Source organism: Barbus barbus (assembly GCF_936440315.1).
Source record: "Barbus barbus genome assembly, chromosome: 12".
NCBI classification, from domain to species: Eukaryota; Metazoa; Chordata; class Actinopteri; order Cypriniformes; family Cyprinidae; genus Barbus; species Barbus barbus.
The window spans coordinates 18,608,217-18,628,211 of record NC_136740.1 but is presented as its reverse complement, the minus strand read 5'-3'; the positions used below and the strand labels follow the sequence as shown (position 1 = coordinate 18,628,211).

Here is a 19,995-nt window from a genome sequence, read left to right as displayed (position 1 = left end):
ACCCAGAGCTGACGGCCATGCTTGCCCGGGCAGCCGTGAGTATCGGGCTGGAGGTCAACAGACCGCCCAGTCCCGAGCCCTCGCGGCTGGATGATTGGTTCATCGGCGCAAAACGCGACCGCACTTTGCCCCGGTGCCTTTCTTCCCGGAGGTGCATGAGGAGCTGACGAAGTCGTGGACGGCCCCTTTCACGGCCAGAAGCCGCTCGTCTCCCTCCTCCGTCCTCACTACCCTCGATGGCGGGGCGGCCAGGGGGTACGTGGATATTCCCCAGGTGGAGAGAGCGGTTGCGGTGCACCTGTGCCCGCAAAACGCCGCCACCTGGAGGAATCGTCCGCGTCTCCCGTCCAAAGCCTGTAAGCTGACGGCCGCACTCGCCGCCAAGGCTTACAGCGCTGCGGGCCAGGCCGCCTCTGCCCTGCATGCCATGGCCATCCTGCAAGTTCACCAGGCCAAGGCACTAAAACAAATGCACGAGGGTAGTCCCGACCCGGGGTTGATGCAGGAGCTGCGCACGGCGACTGACTTCGCTCTCCGGGCGACGAAAGTCACGGCGCGGTCCCTCGGGAAGGCGATGTCCACGTTAGTGGTCCAAGAGCGCCATCTCTGGCTCAATCTGGCCGAGATGAAGGACGTCGACAAAGTACGCTTTCTCGACGCCTCCATCTCCCAGACGGGGCTATTTGGCGACACTGTCGAGGGTTTTGCCCAGCAATTCTCGGCAGTACAGAAGCAGACGGAGGCAATTCAGCACATCCTCCCTAAACGGCGGGATGCTCCAGCTGCCACCGCTGGCCCAAGGGCCAGGCCCCAGTCTGCTGGTCGCCGTGGGCGCCCTCCTGCGTCCTCCAGAGCTGCTCCGCCCCGTGCTGAGTCGTCACCTAGGCCGGTGCGTCGAGCCTCTCACAGGAGTGCGGCGCCCCCTGCGCCTCAGCCGGCCGCCAAGTCCTCCAGGAAGACGACAAAGCGGCCCTGACGCGCACAACCCGGAGATGGAGGAATTTGCTCTTTCCCAGGAGACGACGAGGCTAGCGTCGCTCCTTCCCCCGGAGGAGGGCCGGGTGGAGAATCCTGTGTTTTCTTTTCTTTCTGTTCCGCCACTGGCTCAAGGGCCAGTGGTACCCAAGAAAGGCGGTGGCCTCCGGCCAATCCTGGACCTGCGAGTCTTGAATCGGGCCCTACACAAGCTCCCGTTCAAGATGTTGACACAGAAGCGCATCGTCAAATGCGTGCAGTCCGCGGATTGGTTTGCAGCGATCGACCTGAAGGACGCTTACTTTCATGTCTCGATTCTCCCTCGACACAGGCCGTTCCTACGGTTTGCGTTCGAGGGGCGGGCATGGCAGTACAGGGTCCTCCCCTTCGGGCTCTCCCTGTCTCCCCGTGCCTTCACGAAGGTGGCGGAGGGCGCCCTTGCCCCGTTACGGGAAGTGGGCGTCAGGATCCTCAACTATCTCGACGATTGGCTCATTCTGGCCCGGTCGCGAGAACAGTTGTGTGGTCACAGGGACCTGGTGCTCCGGCACCTCAGCCAGTTGGGGCTTCGGGTCAACTGGGAAAAGAGCAAGCTCTCCCCTGTGCAGAGAATCTCTTTTCTCGGTGTGGAGTTAGACTCCGTGAGTATGACGGCACGTCTCACGGACGAGCGTGCCCAATCAGTGCTGAACTGCCTGAGTTCCTTCAGAGGCAGGACAGTGGTTCCGCTGAAACAGTTTCAGCAGCTCCTGGGGCATATGGCATCCGTAGCCGCAGTCACGCCGCTCGGGTTGCTTCATATGAGACCACTTCAGCACTGGTTACACTCACGGGTCCCGAGATGGGCATGGCGCCGCGGGACACGTCGTGTGACCATCACACAGTCGTGTCGCCGCTCTTTCAGCCCCTGGTCAGACCTTGCTTTCCTACGGGCCGGGGTGCCCTTAGGACAAGTGTCCCGGCATGTTGTTGTCACAACAGATGCCTCCAGCAGGGGCTGGGGCGCTACATGCAACGGGCAGGCAGCCTCGGGGCTCTGGACGGGGCCTCGACTGCTTTGGCACATCAACTGCCTAGAGCTGTTGGCAGTGCATCTGGCCTTAAAGCAGTTCCGGCCACTGCTTCTAGGCCAGCACGTGTTGGTCCGCACGGACAACACTGCGGCTGTTTCGTACATCAACCGGCAGGGGGGTCTACGATCACGCCGCATGTCACAGCTCGCCCGCCATCTCCTCCTCTGGAGTCAGTCACAGCTCAAATCGCTGCGCGCCGTCCACATTCCGGGGGAGCTCAATCGTGCAGCCGACGCGCTCTCACGACAGCTCACGTTCCCCGGAGAATGGCGACTCCATCCCGAGACGATCCGGCTGATTTGGAGTCGATTCGGGGAAGCTCAGGTAGACCTGTTTGCTTCCCGCGAGTCCTCCCACTGCCAGCTGTATTTCTCCCTGACCGAGGCCCCCCTCGGCACGGACGCACTGGCACACAGCTGGCCTCGGGCTCTGCGCAAGTATGCGTTTCCCCCAGTGAGCCTGATCGCACAGACGCTGTGCAAGGTCAGGGAGGACGAGGAGCAGGTCTTGTTGGTTGCGCCATATTGGCCCACCCGGACCTGGTTTCCGGAACTCACCCTCCTCGCGACAGCCCCTCCCTGGCGCATCCCTCTGAGGAAGGACCTGCTTTCTCAGGGGCTCGGCACCATATGGCACCCGCGTCCAGATCTGTGGAACCTCCATGTGTGGCTCCTGGATGGGACGCGGCAGACTTGAGTGGCCTGCCACAGGCTGTGGTGGACACCATCACTCAGGCTAGGGCCCCTTCAACTAGGCAAGCCTATGCACTGAAGTGGAGTCTGTTCGCGGACTGGTGTTCTTCTCGTCGAGAGGACCCCCGAAGATGCACGATTGGAGTGGTGCTTTCTTTCCTGCAAGAGAGGTTGGAGCGCAGGCTGTCGCCCTCCACCTTGAAAGTGTACGTGGCTGCTATTGCGGCCCATCACGATGCAGTGGACGGCCGGTCCCTGGGGAAGCACGATCTCATCGTGAGGTTCCTGAGGGGTGCCAGAAGGTTAAATCCTCCTAGGCCACCCCTGATGCCCTCCTGGGATCTCTCTATTGTCCTGGCTGGACTTCAGAGGGGTCCCTTTGAGCCGCTGGACTCAGTCGAGCTGAAATTCCTGTCGGCCAAGACAGCGCTCCTGACCGCGCTCACTTCCATCAAGAGGGTCGGGGACCTCCAAGCATTTTCGGTAAGCGAAGAGTGCCTTGTGTTTGGGCCGGCCTACTCTCACGTTGTCCTGAGACCCCGGCCTGGATACGTGCCCAAGGTTCCCACCACGCCCTTCCGCGATCAGGTGGTGAACCTGCAAGCACTGCCCTCGGAGGAGGCAGACCCAGCCTTGGCGTTGCTGTGTCCCGTAAGAGCGCTGCGCATATACGTGGACCGCACCCGGAGCTTCAGAAGCTCCGAGCAGCTCTTTGTCTGCCACGGAGGTCAGCAGAAAGGGAAGGCTGTCTCCAAGCAGAGGTTGGCCCACTGGATAGTGGATGCCATCGCCTTGGCGTACCAATCCCAAGGCGAGCCGTGCCCCCTCGGGGTGAGGGCTCACTCCACACGGAGTGTTGCCTCCTCCTATGCGCTGGCGCACGGCGCCTCTTTGGCAGACATCTGTAGAGCTGCGGGCTGGGCGACACCGAACACCTTCGCGAGATTTTACAGTCTCCGCGTTGAGCCAGTCTCTTCCCGTGTGTTGGGTAACAGGTAAGTGGCGGGAAGAGTTGGCCGGTGTCACGCTTGCTGCGCCATTCCCCCTTACCCGGGGATACGAGCGCCTATTCTCTCCTCCAGTTAGTTCCCCGAACGGCGAACCCTGGCGGAGTTCCTCCAGCACCCCCGGCAGTCAGGCTGGGCGGAGCAGTCTGACGCCAGGCCCAGTACCGGTGTTAGCTTGCCCGGGTCTCCGGTCAGCCCCTGTACTCGGCTAGGTGCCCGTGCGGCCTGATTCCCTTCGGGTGATCCCACACGTGTATTCATCCACGGTACGGTTTCCCTCATGGTAAGCCCGTGTCTTCCCTTTGACAGAGCTCTGTCAGGCCCTGCTGGCAGCCTTCCTCCCTTCTCCTAGGTAGGATCTGCCCCAGGGTCCAGGCGTATGTAGCACTGCCCCAGGCTTGGGCCAGTCCATACCAGTGTCTCCACACGTTACCTCCCTTCGGGCAGGGTGTGGCCTCCGTAGCGCCCTTCTCCGGAAGGCTCGCTTCCCCGTCGTTACTGCCGGGCTGTAACAACAAACAGGAAAGACTTGAAGCAATCTTTCATAGAAGGTCGAAATCCCTTCCGATTTCTGGGGAAAGGAACAGCGGCTTGGCTATCTCCAGCAGCAATGTACTCAGTGGTCCCTGCGGGCACCAAGGTTAGCGAATTTGCGCTGGGGCGACGGGAAGGTTGCGACCTTCGCATCGCATTTGTCTGTCACGCGCTAGCTTGTCAACATCTGCATGCCACAAGGTCGTGACGGGGTTCAGGTTGTGGCGCTTTCCATAGACCCCTAATGTCGTCACGACATAACTCGTAGTGACCGACAGATAGGGAACGTCTCGGTTACGTACGTAACCCTCGTTCCCTGATGGAGGGAACGGAGACGTTATGTCCCCATGCCACAATCTCGAACCATCGCTGGTTGCCAGGGACACGTTCTCGGCTCCTCAGCGGAAAACCTGATGAGTGGATGCACCTGTCGCCCTTTTTATACCCGTATGCACGGGGAGTGGCTCAGGTATGCAAAATCCACTAGCCAAATTTCATTGGCGTTTTCTCTTATCAGAGGCAGTCGGGGCTTCCAAGTAAATCCCCTAATGTCGTCACGACATAACGTCTCCGTTCCCTCCATCAGGGAACGAGGGTTACGTACGTAACCGAGACGTTTTCTTTTTAACTTCTCAGTCTTTCCATCTGAGCAAGCATGTGTTGTTCTTTCACACGGACACTTTCTGCTGCGTAACAGAACTGTGGCTCTATATGCAAAATAAAGCCATTTCTGGGTTACAGCATAGAGCAATTCTTGTAATACAGTAACTACCATAAACTATAAAATGGTTATCAGGAGTCGGCCATTATTGAAAACTTGATTGAAATCTAATTTACGTGAGGATGGAGATCACATTTGATTCCAGAGGATAAATAAACTACTGTAAATGGAATGGAGCCAAACCCACAGTGTGCAGAAAATCATCTGCCTATACTGCAAAAGACTGTGATGATGAACAGGTTTACAGTGAATTTTTAACGTATTTTCTGCCGAGTTCAAAGTACAATGCTGAAAAAATAGGCTCAGCACCGAAAACACGGTACTTGTGAATACTGTAAATTGTTAATCTGGGTGCTGTGTAAAACAGGCCACAAGCTCAGTCTCAGTCCTCTGTTTCACAATTCATCGCCTTGTTCACTCATGTGTGTCTGGTTTGCTGTGTGTTTGTGCTTTATTCCCTTGTCCACACTTCATAAAGTCTTCGTCTTTTCCTGGATGTGAAAAGTCTGTAGTAATTCTTCCTTAAAGTCTCATGAGTTGCGATTCATAATCAATCACTTCGGAGGTTTTTCTGAGCCTCTCTCAGGCTTGCTGTGCCTTTTATAATTGATGTCCCACAGGAGAAGGGTCAACCTTGGTCTCAATAATTTAGAGAGCTAGGGAAGAAATAGAAAGCGTGAGGGAGATGGATGGATGAGTATCGATCAGCGGAGCCCGAGAAAAGCGTTTTCCTGAGTGGGAAGAAGAAAGAGAGAGAGAGGAAGTGAGCAAAGTCAGGTCATGCCTGCTCTGCATTCTGGTGAAGTTCATCTGCCACTGCGCAAAAAAGAGCCGAACCGTCAGTCTGTTCCTGAGTGCTGCTTCTGCATGATGGGAAGTCATTACTATGCAATTAATCATGTGAGTGACAGGCTCATCGTAGCAGCCCTGACAGCACTGAGAAGAAGGCAGTGCAGGCCTGAGATTAGAGCTGTGTCAAACGCTCACCAACAATTTTCCACTGATGTGTGAAGTGTTTACATGGGGAGGACAGCCATACAAGCTTATTCTGCCCAGCCATCTTTAAAAGATACATCTGATGTAAATGACTGAATGGAGATATCAATAAATGAGTGGGCAAATTATATTACAGGATTGATCAGATTCTTATGATTCAGTGTCTGGCTTAGATCACAAACAGGCCCACACTGTAAACCCTGATGTGCTATGAAGGCAAAATAACAGACTTACGTACATCCACCCTAGTGAAAAATAAATATACTAAAATGTATTTGAAATATATTTACGTTATGCTAAGTATATTACAAATACATTTACATATATGTACTTAATACAAATACACTGCAATTGCTGGTATATATACACTCACCTAAAGGATTATTAGGAACACCTGTTCAATTTCTCATTAATGCAATTATCTTATCAACCAATCACATGGCAGTTGCTTCAATGCATTTAGGGGTGTGGTCCTGGTCAAGACAATCTCCTGAACTCCAAACTGAATGTCAGAATGGGAAAGAAAGGTGATTTAAGCAATTTTGAGCGTGGCATGGTTGTTGGTGCCAGACGGGCCGGTCTGAGTATTTCACAATCTGCTCAGTTACTGGGATTTTCACGCACAACCATTTCTAGGGTTTACAAAGAATGGTGTGAAAAGGGAAAAACATCCAGTATGCGGCAGTCCTGTGGGCGAAAATGCCTTGTTGATGCTAGAGGTCAGAGGAGAATGGGCCGACTGATTCAAGCTGATAGAAGAGCAACTTTGACTGAAATAACCACTAGTTACAACTGAGGTATGCAGCAAAGCATTTGTGAAGCCACAACACGCACAAACTTGAGGCGGATGGGCTACAACAGCAGAAGACCCCACCGGGTACCACCCATCTCCACTACAAATAGGAAAAAGAGGCTACAATTTGCACGAGCTCACCAAAATTGGACGGTTGAAGACTGGAAAAATGTTGCCTGGTCTGATGAGTCTCGATTTCTGTTGAGACATTCAGATAGTAGAGTCAGAATTTGGCGTAAACAGAATGAGAACATGGATCCATCATGCCTTGTTACCACTGTGCAGGCTGGTGGTGGTGGTGTAATGGTGTGGGGGATGTTTTTTTGGCACACTTTAGGCCCCTTAATGCCAATTGGGCATCGTTTAAATGCCACGGCCTACCTGAGCATTGTTTCTGACCATGTCCATCCCTTTATGACCACCATGTACCCATCCTCTGATGGCTACTTCCAGCAGGATAATGCACCATGTCACAAAGCTCGAATCATTTCAAATTGGTTTCTTGAACATGACAATGAATTCACTGTACTAAAATGGCCCCCACAGTCACCAGATCTCAACCCAATAGAGCATCTTTGGGATGTGGTGGAACGGGAGCTTCGTGCCCTGGATGTGCATCCCACAAATCTCCATCCACTGCAAGATGCTATCCTATCAATATGGGCCAACATTTCTAAAGAATGCTTTCAGCACCTTGTTGAATCAATGCCACGTAGAATTAAGGCAGTTCTGAAGGCGAAAGGGGGTCAAACCCAGTAGTAGTATGGTGTTCCTAATAATCCTTTAGGTGAGTGTATATACTAAACTGGTATACTAAAAGTCTGCCATATTGGAACAACTAATTTTGTATTTAATGCACTTTAATTTTGCTGAAGTATTGCTACGGTCCAAATAAAGATATACTGTGCTAAAGTGGAACTATTGCATTTAAAAACCGTTTCTTGTATTTAAAAACCATTTTTTATTTAAAGGTCATACAATCCTCATCAATAGTGACATCAAAACACATTTTAGGCCTAATATTAAGAAATGTACGTTGTGCACAGTTAGTACTCCAAATAAAGTTTAATAATAATTTTTATATCAGTAAGTCTCGAGTGATATGTCAGTAAATATGTTAATAGATTTGAACAATACTTAGTATGAAATAAATGTAATTTAAATATACTTTTTTACTAGGGCATGTACAAATAATATCCATAAATTTTCACAATTATTTTTTACCACTTACAGTATTGTGCACAAGTAGTATACTACATTTTCGGGGGGAAAAAGATGCATACATGCAATGAGAAAACAGTTTACCATCCACTCTTCTTTTTGGCCAAAACTAACACATTCTGATTAAATTTGACCACTGCTGCTCACTGGCATGTTGACATCTAATATATTGAGTATGATAGGAATAGATGTAATTTGTAATAAATAGATGTTTTAGATCTATTTAGCAATCCTGATCTAGTTTTGTTGTAATTCGTTGTCACCATTATAGTCATGTGTTTTGCTTTTGCAAAGGCACCTTGACAGTTGTCAAAGTGGAATAGCAATGTAATTGCCACATTACTTGCATTATAAACCCTGACAAATCATAATTAATTGCATTATAAAGTAGTCTTGTATAATCAATTCACCTAATGTGGTCTTCACAATGGGTACATTTAACTGTTTTGTCAACATTAACAACTTGTTGGTGGTACAGCATCATTAGTACAATATAAAACAAGTTAAGTTTGCTTGCAACTAGTTGAATAAAATCAATTATTAACTTCACTCACTGTGAAAATTATTTAATTACTTTAAGGCAATTAATTTGACTTGTTACACTCACAGTGTACAATTCACAATTTTAACTAGCGACAAAGTGCCCTTGTAAGAGCTAACACAGTCTGAAAGTCAAAAATTAATTCATACTTATAAGAATTGTTATAAGGATTGGTTAATTACCTTTCACCATTTATGGGGTTTTAATGGGTTACTGTTGTCAGAGTTTGTAAAATCACTTCAATGTCAGTCTCTGGTGGCAAACAGTCATTTCTCCTGTAAGCACAACCAGATGGCGTGCTTTGTGAGGATTTAGTTTGTCTGAATGATTACTCAGAAATGGAAAAACAGGAGTCAAGTGATGTGCTCATGAACCTATTCGCACACGAGTAGAGCTCCGTACGTTTGGCCTCTTTTTGCTGATTTTTTTGTTTTGTTTTAAGTTTTATTCATTGGTGGTGCTTTACCTGATGGCATGCAGTCGTAAAACAGCAGGAGTTGTCTCCACCGGCTTCTCCGATTAAGAAGAAATCCAAGCCACCGACCGTGAGCAATATGATGGACAAGATGGCGAACACTGTTACACATTTTGAGGACATTCTAAGAACCGAGTTGACGGTGATGCGGGACGAGTTCACTTCTCACATGTCAGTTGTTCAGTTGCTATGCTCTAAACTGGATCTTCTTACAGGGGAGATGAGAGAACAAAAGAAAGTTGTTGCAGATCACAATAGGCAAGTAGCAGTGCTCGAGCAACAGGTTGTGGATTTACAGGATCGCAATAGGCGCAGCAATCCTGGTTGGATTGCCTGAAATCTCCGAAAAGGACGACCGTATGGGCTTTTTGAAAAGATCGCTACCGACGTGGCTCCCGTCTCTGGCGGGCAAAGAGATTGAAGTGGAGCGAGAGCATCGAGTGTACACAAGGCTCTCCTCCGATCACGCTAAACGGGTTTTCATCTTTAAACTGCTGTGGTACACGGACAAGGAGTTTATTGAAATTAACCAAGGTTCAGTGAATGATCCTCGAACACTTTGGAATCCAGTTAAAGGATTTATAAGGAATAACTCAATTTCATATGCCTCTTTCCTTCAGAAAAACAGACACAAAAAGATAGTTGAACTGGAATCACAGCTCCAGAATCTGACTAGAGATAATCAGCGTTGTTTCTCAGACAATACACTCAGTAAAATCATGGCAGTCTGAACTCAATTCAATACTGAGATCCAGGGCAGAATTCCTGATTCAAAGATCCAGGCAGAATTACTATTTTCAAGGGAGTAGACCAAGCCACATTTTAGCCCTAAGATTACGCAACAATGAAAAGTTTGCTAATATTTCAGCTGTGAAATCCCAATCTGTGCTCATTATGACAGACCCAAAAGACATTAATATCGCCTTTCACTCTTTTTACTTTAACCTCTATACTTCTTCTGCTGATTGTGACCCTGGCTCTTTTGCATCTTTTCTGTCCAACCTTGATTTATCTAGGCTGTCAGATTCAGATTCGGAATACCTGGCTGAACCGATCTCTCTTCAGGAGCTGGAGTCAGCAATTTGATCTATGAACAAGGGGAAATCCCCAGGCATAGATTGGATTGGATTGGATTCAATTTATTGTCATTGCACATGTAGGTACAAGGCAACGAAATGCAATAAAGAAGAAGAAATACAGCATAACATGAGGAAAGAGAGGAGAAAAAAATTGTCCTCACACTACGCTCCTGGACGAGAGTGCAGTGTGAGAACAGACAAAAACCTCAGCATAAAGCACAGTCAACACAGGAACATAACTTGCATAGTAATCCTAGTTCAGACGAAACAGCCATCCGGCCAGCAGCCATTACAGCGCAACCACACGGACCCGTTATCACTGACAGGATGAAGCGACGAAGGTGTGGGATGGGGGTAGGGAGGTGTATGAGTGTGTGTATGTGTAAGTTCGTGTGAGTTCGTATGCCTTGAAATCCGTTTCGCCAGCACTCCAAACCAGTCGACTCAGTTCGCAAGTTGTGATGCGACATAGCAATTGCCATGGAAACGACCTTGGACAGAGCACAAGCGCCCGACAATAACAAGGTGTTTGATGGGGGGAGGGAATGGAAGAATGAGCGTCTCCCTGCAGTATTCACCGGAGAGTTGATACCAGAGCGGCCTTGCCAAGCCGTTCTGTTGTGGGAAGCCGGAAAGAGATAAGATTGTTTTGTCTTAGGGCGAACAGCTGTCTTCCAGTTTCACAGCTATTCTCATTGTCCATTCTGATCTGCTTGTCCATCAATTTTCCTTTCCAAAGCCGAGAGCTTAGCCGTGATCGAATCCATATTGCGGTTAATCGCCTCTGTCTCCGAGGCGACCGCTCTGCCTACAGCCTCCATCATGACGGGCAGCCGTGAGAGGTTTTGGATAGCCAGTCCCGTCTCCTTAATTTTCGGATAATTTAGGGCAACGCCTAATCCAAATAGCAGAAACCCAGTTATCATTGTTCCGAATAAGAAGATGTCTTCAATGTCCTCCACGGAGAGAGCCGCCAGACACACGACCCGCCATCTCTCCCATGCGTCCATCGTGTAGCCAGCAGCAAACGTCCCAGCGGGACATTCCGGTTCTCCAGATCCCGCTTTCCTAGTCGAGAAGATGGTGTCAATTGCGTTAAGAGACCAGTTGATCAGATCCATAATTTCGGTTTTGTAAATAGTGCAGCGAGAGTCTCTTAAGAAGGACAGGACAATACAAGAGAGCAAGCAGGGAAGTTCAGGAGGGAGGGAGGGAAGAAAAATGCGACCGCCTTCGAACAGAGCCAAACGAGAAGATGGCATTCCAATTGAATTGTATACTTCTTTTTGGTCAGATTTAGGCCCCCTCATGTTAGATATGATACATTTTTCAGTTACTCAAGGCTCATTTCACCCATCCATTAATATAGCTTTTATTTCTCTTTTGTTAAAAAAAGATAAAGATCCGACTTCCTGTTCTAGTTACCGGCCACTTTCTTTGATAGGGACTGATGTTAAATTATATGCTAAAGCACTATCTCGTCTAGAGAAATTTATGAATAGGCTAGTTCAGGGCTGTCCAAACTCGGTCCTGGGGGGCCGGTGTCCTGCAGAGTTTAGCTCCAACTTGCCTCAACACACCTGCATGGAAGTTTCTAGTATGCCTAGTAAGAGCTTGATTAGCTGCTTTAGGTGTGTTTGATTAGGGTTGGAGCTAAACTCTGCAGGACACCGGCCCTCCAGGACCGAGTTTGGACAGCCCTGGGCTAGTTCATCATGACCAAACGGGATTCATTAAATCTCGCTCAGCTTCGGGTAACTTACGCAGGTTATACTCATAATCATATTTCTTTGTTTGCTGATGATACCTTATTGTTTTTGGAGAAGCCATCACATTCTATTCCTCATGTGTTGAATTATTTGACCATTTTGGATCTCTCTCAGGGTTTAAAATTAATTGGAGTAAGTCATGTTTACTTCCCCTCAATTCTAAAATTGATTCCATGTCCCTTTCTATATCTATTCCAATTGGTTCAAAGTACTTGGGGATAGATGTTTTTCCTTCCCTGCAAGAAATCGTCTCAAAAAACTATAATGGTATTCTAGCCAAAGTATCCTCAGATTTGGAAAATTGGTCTTGTCTTCCTACTTTTCAGGCCTGTATAATCAGTTATTAAAATGAATGCTCTCCCACGAATCAATTTCTTTTCTTCTATGATTCCTCTCGCTCCACCGGTTGGCTACTGGAACAAACTAGATGCAGGTGTTTCACGGTATATATGGGATGGGAAACGTCCTCGTATTAAACTGACTACCTTATAACGATGTAGATTACATGGAGCTCTTTCTTTCCCTAATTTTAGACTGTATGCTCAAGCCTTTTCCCTCCACCCTTTAGCAGTTTGGTTTGATCCTGACGCTTCTGTGTCTTGGAGAGCAATTGAGGAATCTATTGTTTATCCTTATAAATTGATGCATCTTGTTTTTTCAGGAGTTCCGCTTAGGCAGTGTAAATCTCGGTTTGGTCCCATTGTAACCCACCTCCTCTCCACATGGAGGGATGTTGAAAGACATTCACAAATAGCTACAAATAATAACAATAATAATAATTTTGTTAGGCAGTACTCCATTTCATTGTCCGCAATGGATTCATAATAAAGTAAACACTCTGGGAGATATCTATGATGATAGTGGTTTCAAATCCTTCCAGAATCTTAAAACTCAATATAATCTGTCAGGCACCCTGTTCAGCCTTTGCGCAAACTAATCCTTCCTTCTGAGGAATCTCCCTCCTCTGCTTCAGACATCTATCTCTTTCTTGCACTTTCATACAAACTTTTATCTATTACAACTGTTTGAGCTAAGGAACTTAATGAGGATGTGCATGTTTTATTTTCCGATCAGGTATGGGTATGTTTAAATTGTCTTCTAAAAACCCTAAATCACCAAATGATTCATTGGAAATTGCTGCATAGGGTTTACTTGACTCCAATGAAATGTTTTTATATGAATCTGTCATCTTCTCCTAAGTGTAATCTCTGTTCCCAAGGAGTTTTAGACACTTTTTGCATTTTTTTGGGAGTGCCCCTCTCTCTCACCTTTTTGGACTCACTGGACCTATCATATTTGTTGGGTACTGAGATATGTTTGACTCCGTGCCATTTTTTCATGAATGACTTTTGGGACTTCACCTTGTCCGTCCATCAAAGATCTTTACATGTTAGCTGCTCTCACAGCAGCAAAAAAATTGCTGGTCAACCGTTGGAATCCTCTTCACACAATGGACAGATGAACCTGGACTGTGTATTTGTTGGACATTATCTCGATGGAACTCTCTACTTCTCATATACATGGATCTAATGTGAAAACTGTTAAAATTCATGGCATTCAGCTTTTAATGTTGTGTCTTCTTTTCTAAAATCTTTGTAAAAATAATTTTATTGTTATTTGTTTATCTATTAATATTAATTAATATATTTTTATTATTATAATTTTTTTTTTTATTTTTTTTTTTTAAGTCTACCAGGGGGTGGGATGGGTTGGGGTGGGTTCTAAATTTGTACAGCTGCTTTTTGCTTTGTACTTCTGTTCCACAGAATAAAATTCAATAAACAGTTGTTAACAAAAAATAAAAATAAAAAAAAATGGAAGAACAGATAAGAACACATCAATTTACCTACAAACATCTCTGCCTTGCTCTCGCTCCTCCACAGCAACCACATTAGAGTCTAAAGCGGTAGCAGGCCACCACAATCCTTTTGTTCGATTTAATTCGGCAGATTGAGAAAGGAGGCTTTGCTGGCATTTCAGACGAGTAGAGGTTTCCTCCACCACGGGAATCATTACAAGCTAATTTACCCCTCACACATGTTTTCTGCCTCCCCACCATATGCTGTTTATGTACCTTCTGAAGGAATGATAATGAATTTCCAGGGCACTGCTCTGTCAATTCGTCAGCCTCTCTCATTATCAGAACTCTCTATTGACATGCCATTGAAGGGGTAGATTACATTTGTGCATCTGCCAATAGCTTCGCCCGCGCTCGGTCAGATGATGACTCCATGTCTGACTTGCAATGATAAGAACATTTTCTGGATTGTGTCAACCTAGAGGTCCTATTAAGAAGAGGATATATAAAGCAAAACATTGTCCGCTCACTAATTGCTTAAATGTGTGTTGCTGTGGAAACAGCCTTGATTACAAATAAAAGAGAATTCAGTTTATGAAGAAAGAAACAGAAAACATTAATGACTCCCAACTAAGTAGCACTAATATAACAGTAATACTAGTAGGTATAGTGCAGCTTTAGTATATAGTGTTGTTTTGGTTTTTAAATACTTTTAAAATGCAGTTTAACCCTGTGTATTTTTGTTCTGTGCTTTAAGGGTTTGATAATTCACAGAAATAAGATTTGAATACAAACATTTGTGACTAATCTATGAAAAATTCCAATAAGTCAGAGTTGTAAGATACAGGGTTGCAGGTACTTCTTCTATTGTCATGAAACAATTCTTCTGACTTAGAAATTCGCATTAAGAATTTTTTGTATTTAGAATTGCAATAAAAAAGGTTGAATTGTGAGATACTTTTTTTTTTCATTACATGTCAGAAATATGCTGCCATAACTAACATCCAGCCTTCAGTTCAAATCAGGTTATATTATTATATGTTATATAAATAAATAGCATTTTGTTGCTGCTATACTATAAATTATACAATACTTATTTTAATTCTGATTTGGATTTTTTTTTTCTACATTGCAAGTTACAATTTTTTTTTTTGGTACTGTTTTGTGTTGTTGTTGGTTAGTGGCCTAGTTTTGATTGGTCATTGGCCTATCTTTATCACATAGACCTGGAAACGCCTAGTGGAAACACTACAAAATCTCACTATAGTGTTAGCAAACCACTAATTCATGTAGGGCATGTGCTAAAATCCTTCTCAATGATTCTGTGCCAGCCATCTACTCCAGTTCCTCTAAATAATTTGCCCTTTTTGGGAATTTTGTAAGCAGCAGTGTGTTTAGCCTGCTCCCCAGGCGAATGAGGCGCAGTCAGGCACGCATTAGCATGGGAGCAGTGATCTAAAGCTCCGGTCTGTCTTTCCCAGAGCCCAGTGTCCCTCAGGGGATCTGCTCTCAACTCACATTACCGTCACTTTACATCAAACTCACCACATGACCTCGACCATACCACAACCCCACCAGATATAGTCCTGCTCCAACTATCTGACCATGGCTGGACTGGCCATAGGGCATACCGGGCATTTGCCCGGTGGGCCGATGGTGATTTTCGTCTTTTGTGGGCCGGCCGGCGATGTTTTTGGTTTGTTTTTTTTGTTTTGTTTTTTTGTAACGTTATAAACTATTAAAGGTGGCGGATTGGCCAATTGGTCATGATCGACTCTGGGCTGGACCAATTACAGCCGAGGAGGTCAGATGCACCCTCCCCCTTGCAACGGCTCAGCAATCACATATCATTGCTGAACAAAAATGGAGAACAAAAAACGCAAAGGAGCAGGAGGAGCCGAAAAAATTAGGGCCAAAAAGAAACTAGCCCTTCAGGCAGATGCTGCCAAATATGCTAAAATATCACAGTTGTTTGGTGGCTATAGTGGAGCTTCCACTTCAGTAAAATTAGCAAGTGATGGAGGCCAGCAGCCGCAGGTTGAAGAGGGAAAGGGGAGGCAGGAGGAGGAGAGACCCGAGGCGGCCGCCGGTCCAAGTGGCAGAACTGAACTTGAGGTAAGTAAAACCAAGTAAAACCATAAAAAAACTTATGAACCAAGTAGGTGTAGCTTATTTTCGTTGTGCTTGCTAACTTTTTACAGTCAGTTGCAACAACTCCTACTGTGTACTAGTTAGCATGATGACAGAGTTTCTATGCTGATGCTATGATGTTACTGAGAGTGAATTATTGATAAGGTTAGTTAGTATGGGTTGCCAAACGTAAAAAACGTAATCGTCCCGTATTCAGAGAAAATATTACGCGTTACGTATTGAGGTGAAAAGGAACGCGATTTGTCCTGTATTTCAGCTAGAATGAAAAAAAAAAAAAACAAAGCTGGAGTTATCCTGTGTCTTTACGCTGCGCAGCTGCCTCGGCTTCTCTCATTCTCTCCCCCTCCTTCTCCTGTTGATCAGCTGATCGGTTTATCAGCTGTTTGCTGGAGCCACAGCCATAAAAGCTGCTAGTCATGATCGGTTTGGATATGTGAGAGAGAAACATAAAGGTGAAACCAGGAGATGTCCTTATTGAATCATCAGAGTTGAACAGGTGATGGAGAAACAGGTTTATCTTTTAGGTGACAATCCACAGACGATTTGTCACAAATGGCCCTCTTGTTGCAGATTTGGCATGGTTGGACCCCAGGAAGTTTAGCCAGGTCAGAACAGTTTCTCTTCCTAGTAATGCACTTCAAAACCTCAGCACATGTCTACTCAAATTTGACAGCATGGCTACAGTAAATAACCTTCAGTCAGAACTGAAAAGTTTTGCTGGACAGTGGGAAAGGCTTAAGACATCACATGTAGATGACTACAGGACCAGAACAGCAGAGGACAGATCTGAAGAATGGGACGAAGGAAGTGAAATTGTGACCAAAATCTGTGATTCTTGCAAAAATTGCCCACTGTGCTGCTATCAAATTCTCAGGCGGTTCAACATGCTGTCTGATGCCTACCATCTCCTTGGGCTGGCATACAAGTACCTGCTGACCCTCTCTCTCACTCAGGTTGCCTGTGAGAGAACATTCTCTACACTCAAGTTCATTAAAAGCAGACTCCGAAGCAGCCTGTCTGGAAACAGGCTGGAGATGTTTATGCTGATGGCCACTGAAAAGGACATTCTCATGTCATTGGACTCCGACATGGTCATTGACAGGGTAGCTGAGAAGAGTGACCTGCTGAGAAAGCTGCTTTTGTAACCTGGTTAGGTGAAATAAAATTATCAAAACATTCCTAATTATGTATCAGTTAAGATTAAATTCAACTTTATTGTTAAGTAAATGAATAGGTTTAGTATCTATCTTCACTTCAAACATGTCACATGCTCAGAAAATGCTTAGAATGTGTCCATCTTAATAGGTTTTAATGCATAAGACAGTAGATAGAATAAATATGAGATTGGGGTATTAGGCATTTATAAACATGTTTTCTTACAGCCTTAATCTGTCTTTGTTTCATTTCAGACTGTCAGTCAATTTTGGAAGCCTGAAGTGGGTTCATTTTAAGTAAGTACTATATAGAATATGATTCAACCATTTCTCTAGAGTAAACATACCAGTACTGTCATCGTCTGAAAAAATCCATTAAGTGCAAGTCTTTCTCACCCTTCGCTGTCTGTCCTTTCACTTCTTAAAGGTTACCATATGTTAAGATATGTTCAGTGTTGCTGCTGTGGAAGTGTTGTGGGTGACTTTTTATTGATGCAGTGAGTAAATAGTCTTTGGTGATACAATTCAATCACAATCTATCCTTAATAGATTTTATTATTTATCTAATCGTTGTTCCTTTCTGTCCTGTTTTTCAGGGTCTAATCATCCTTTAAGGGGTTCTCTAGACCATGCAACTGTTTAAGTTCCTACGTAAGTACTACTGTATATGATTCAGCTATTTTTGTGGAATAAAGATACAAGTACTGTGATCATATGAGCAAGTCCAACAAATGCCATTCTTTCTCACCCTTCTCTGTCCTTTCACTTGTGTCCTGTTTTTCAGGGTCCCATCATAATTTCTTAAGTAGTAAGTACTGTATATAATGTCAGTATTTTCCAACATTTTCTAGATACTGTACCAGTACTGTGTGTAAAATGGCATCAAAAATTAAATTGTGTTATTCTTTCTCAACTTTCTTTCTCTGTCTCCTTTCACTTTTTGAAGGTTGCCATGTTTAAAAAATATTTTGTGCTGCCATGCTGTTTGTTGATGTGGTAAATAAATAGTTTATGAAAATATCACTAAATCTGTAATTTATTAATTTTAATACTCATTAATGATCATGTCTCACCTCTAGTCTTCTCTGTCTTAATTTCAGGTTTCCACCATGTGTTGTAGATAGTTCAGGAGGTTAACTCGACCAAGCAGTCTTTTGTTTTCCGCTAAGTACTGTTTAGAATACCAGAATAGGGAGGATGGTGTAGGTTTAAGTTTATTAGATTGATACATATATACCAACAGGACCGTGTACATCGCTGTCAGAACAGCGTTTGTTTTCATTCAAAGGCTTTATGGCTTTGCCAATAATACCTAGTGGGCCGGTCTCTAGTCAAAATGCCCGGGCCGATTTTTTGTCCCAGTCCAGCCCTGTATCTGACTAATGCATATGCAAGCATTTCACAAGCAACTTGTCAGTCTATCAAAATGTCTCTAATATCTATGCAAGAGGCTTTCAAGCTAGGGTCCAGAGACCCTGCGGAGGCCTCAAAAAAATTAAAGACGAAAAAGGTTTTACAAAAATATTTTAGGGCTGTTAGTTTAAAAAAAGATTAAGACATTTTTGCGTAATTAATTTAAACTTAAAGCAACGCTATGTTGGCCCTCTAGTGGCTTAAGCGTAAAACTATAAGTTACTTGCAACAAAACGCTGTTTTGGTAATTATGCGAGTTGTATTTTGGCTCCTTCTGTGTGGATAAATCTGATGGCTTGAGGCGCAAAATGAGCCCATGGTTATCAGTGCAAATGTTGCCAATGACAACAAAACTCTACCTCTTTACAAAAATAAAATAACAAAAAAAGAGATATCCAAAAATGTTTTGACTTGTTGAAAATAACTGTTTTAAAATGACATTACAAAGTTTGGTAAAGCTGGCATCAGAGATAAATTTGCTATTCAAGGTACAATAATGAAAATGATTAATAGCCTACTTGTCTAGGATGCTATTTATAGGCAAAAAAAAAAACAAAGCAGTAACTGGTTTATAGATTGGCAGTGTTACCAACACAAGTGAACCTAACAAATACACAGCAAAAGTGATGCTATGCAAACAAAATGCATTTCTGAAATACCAAGCCAATGTTTTATTGCAGGCACTGTCACGTTCCCCTTTTTATTTGTAAACACTTTTTGGTTTGATGTTTACTTGTTGTGACTTTAAGCTACTATGACACCACAACTTTCTTAGTTTTATTTACAGATATGAAGATTCCTGTAAAATGCGTTCTGACAGCTATAAAATATTAATTATTATTTTAGATTTGCTATAGTGATTCAGAGCAAAATACAAGTTTGAAGATGGATTTATCATGTACTTGCTCATTTAAATTTTGTTAATTTCAAACAAAAAGAAAAGTGTAGCATTAAATTTTTATGATCATATTTTAATAATTTGCTTTGACGTAGTGCAATGATAAAATACATGACAACTTTGGGAGCAATATGTTGTCATTGTAACAACATGCTTATCATACTATAAATGGGACATTTATAGGTAAGTCCATTACAAAAGAATCATTTTTAGGGATCCTTGGCATTAAAAATTGACAACCACTGTTCAGCAACTAAAGACAAGAAAGAATATGAAAATTGTGATATTTTATGATGACAAATAGATGGAAAGACAGACAAAATATGCTCATATAGACTGAATAAATGCACAGTGGCCCCAAACAGTATTTGGAAGAACTCGCAAACTTTAAAAACTGTATAAACGTCAACTAAATACCAAACTAATTTTGGAGGCTTTCAGGTTGTCAAATGTTAGAGGAGTATGCAATTATTAAACTTTGCCAGGACACCTGTGTGAACTTAAGAGGAAACAGTCACCAATTGGCAAAAAACGTAATAACAGAAATGACTCAGAAAAATAAGCTTTTTGACTCAAACAACTCACATATTCATTCCCATTCTGTCTTGACAGCACAATAATGTGTGGGCCTGCAAAAGTGTGTGGGATGGTGTTTTTGCTGTGGGGCTCAAAGGCTTCGGGGGCTTTCAGAGCGAAGTAAAGCGC

At 44.6% G+C, this 19,995-nt stretch overlaps 1 protein-coding gene and 1 long non-coding RNA gene across 2 annotated transcripts in view; one reads left to right on the top strand and one right to left on the bottom strand.

Moving 5' to 3' along the window:
• Positions 1-19,995, bottom strand: part of LOC306878449 (zinc finger protein 804B-like) — a gene marked incomplete at both ends in the record, with an annotated part of 127,761 nt that overhangs the window by 60,701 nt on the left and 47,065 nt on the right. The window lies entirely within an intron of this gene.
• On the top strand, positions 15,277-18,351 carry LOC306877698. The gene is made up of 5 exons (XR_013784895.1): positions 15,277-15,789; positions 17,235-17,276; positions 17,407-17,476; positions 17,576-17,630; positions 17,764-18,351. It is a non-coding gene; the product is annotated as an uncharacterized lncRNA (long non-coding RNA).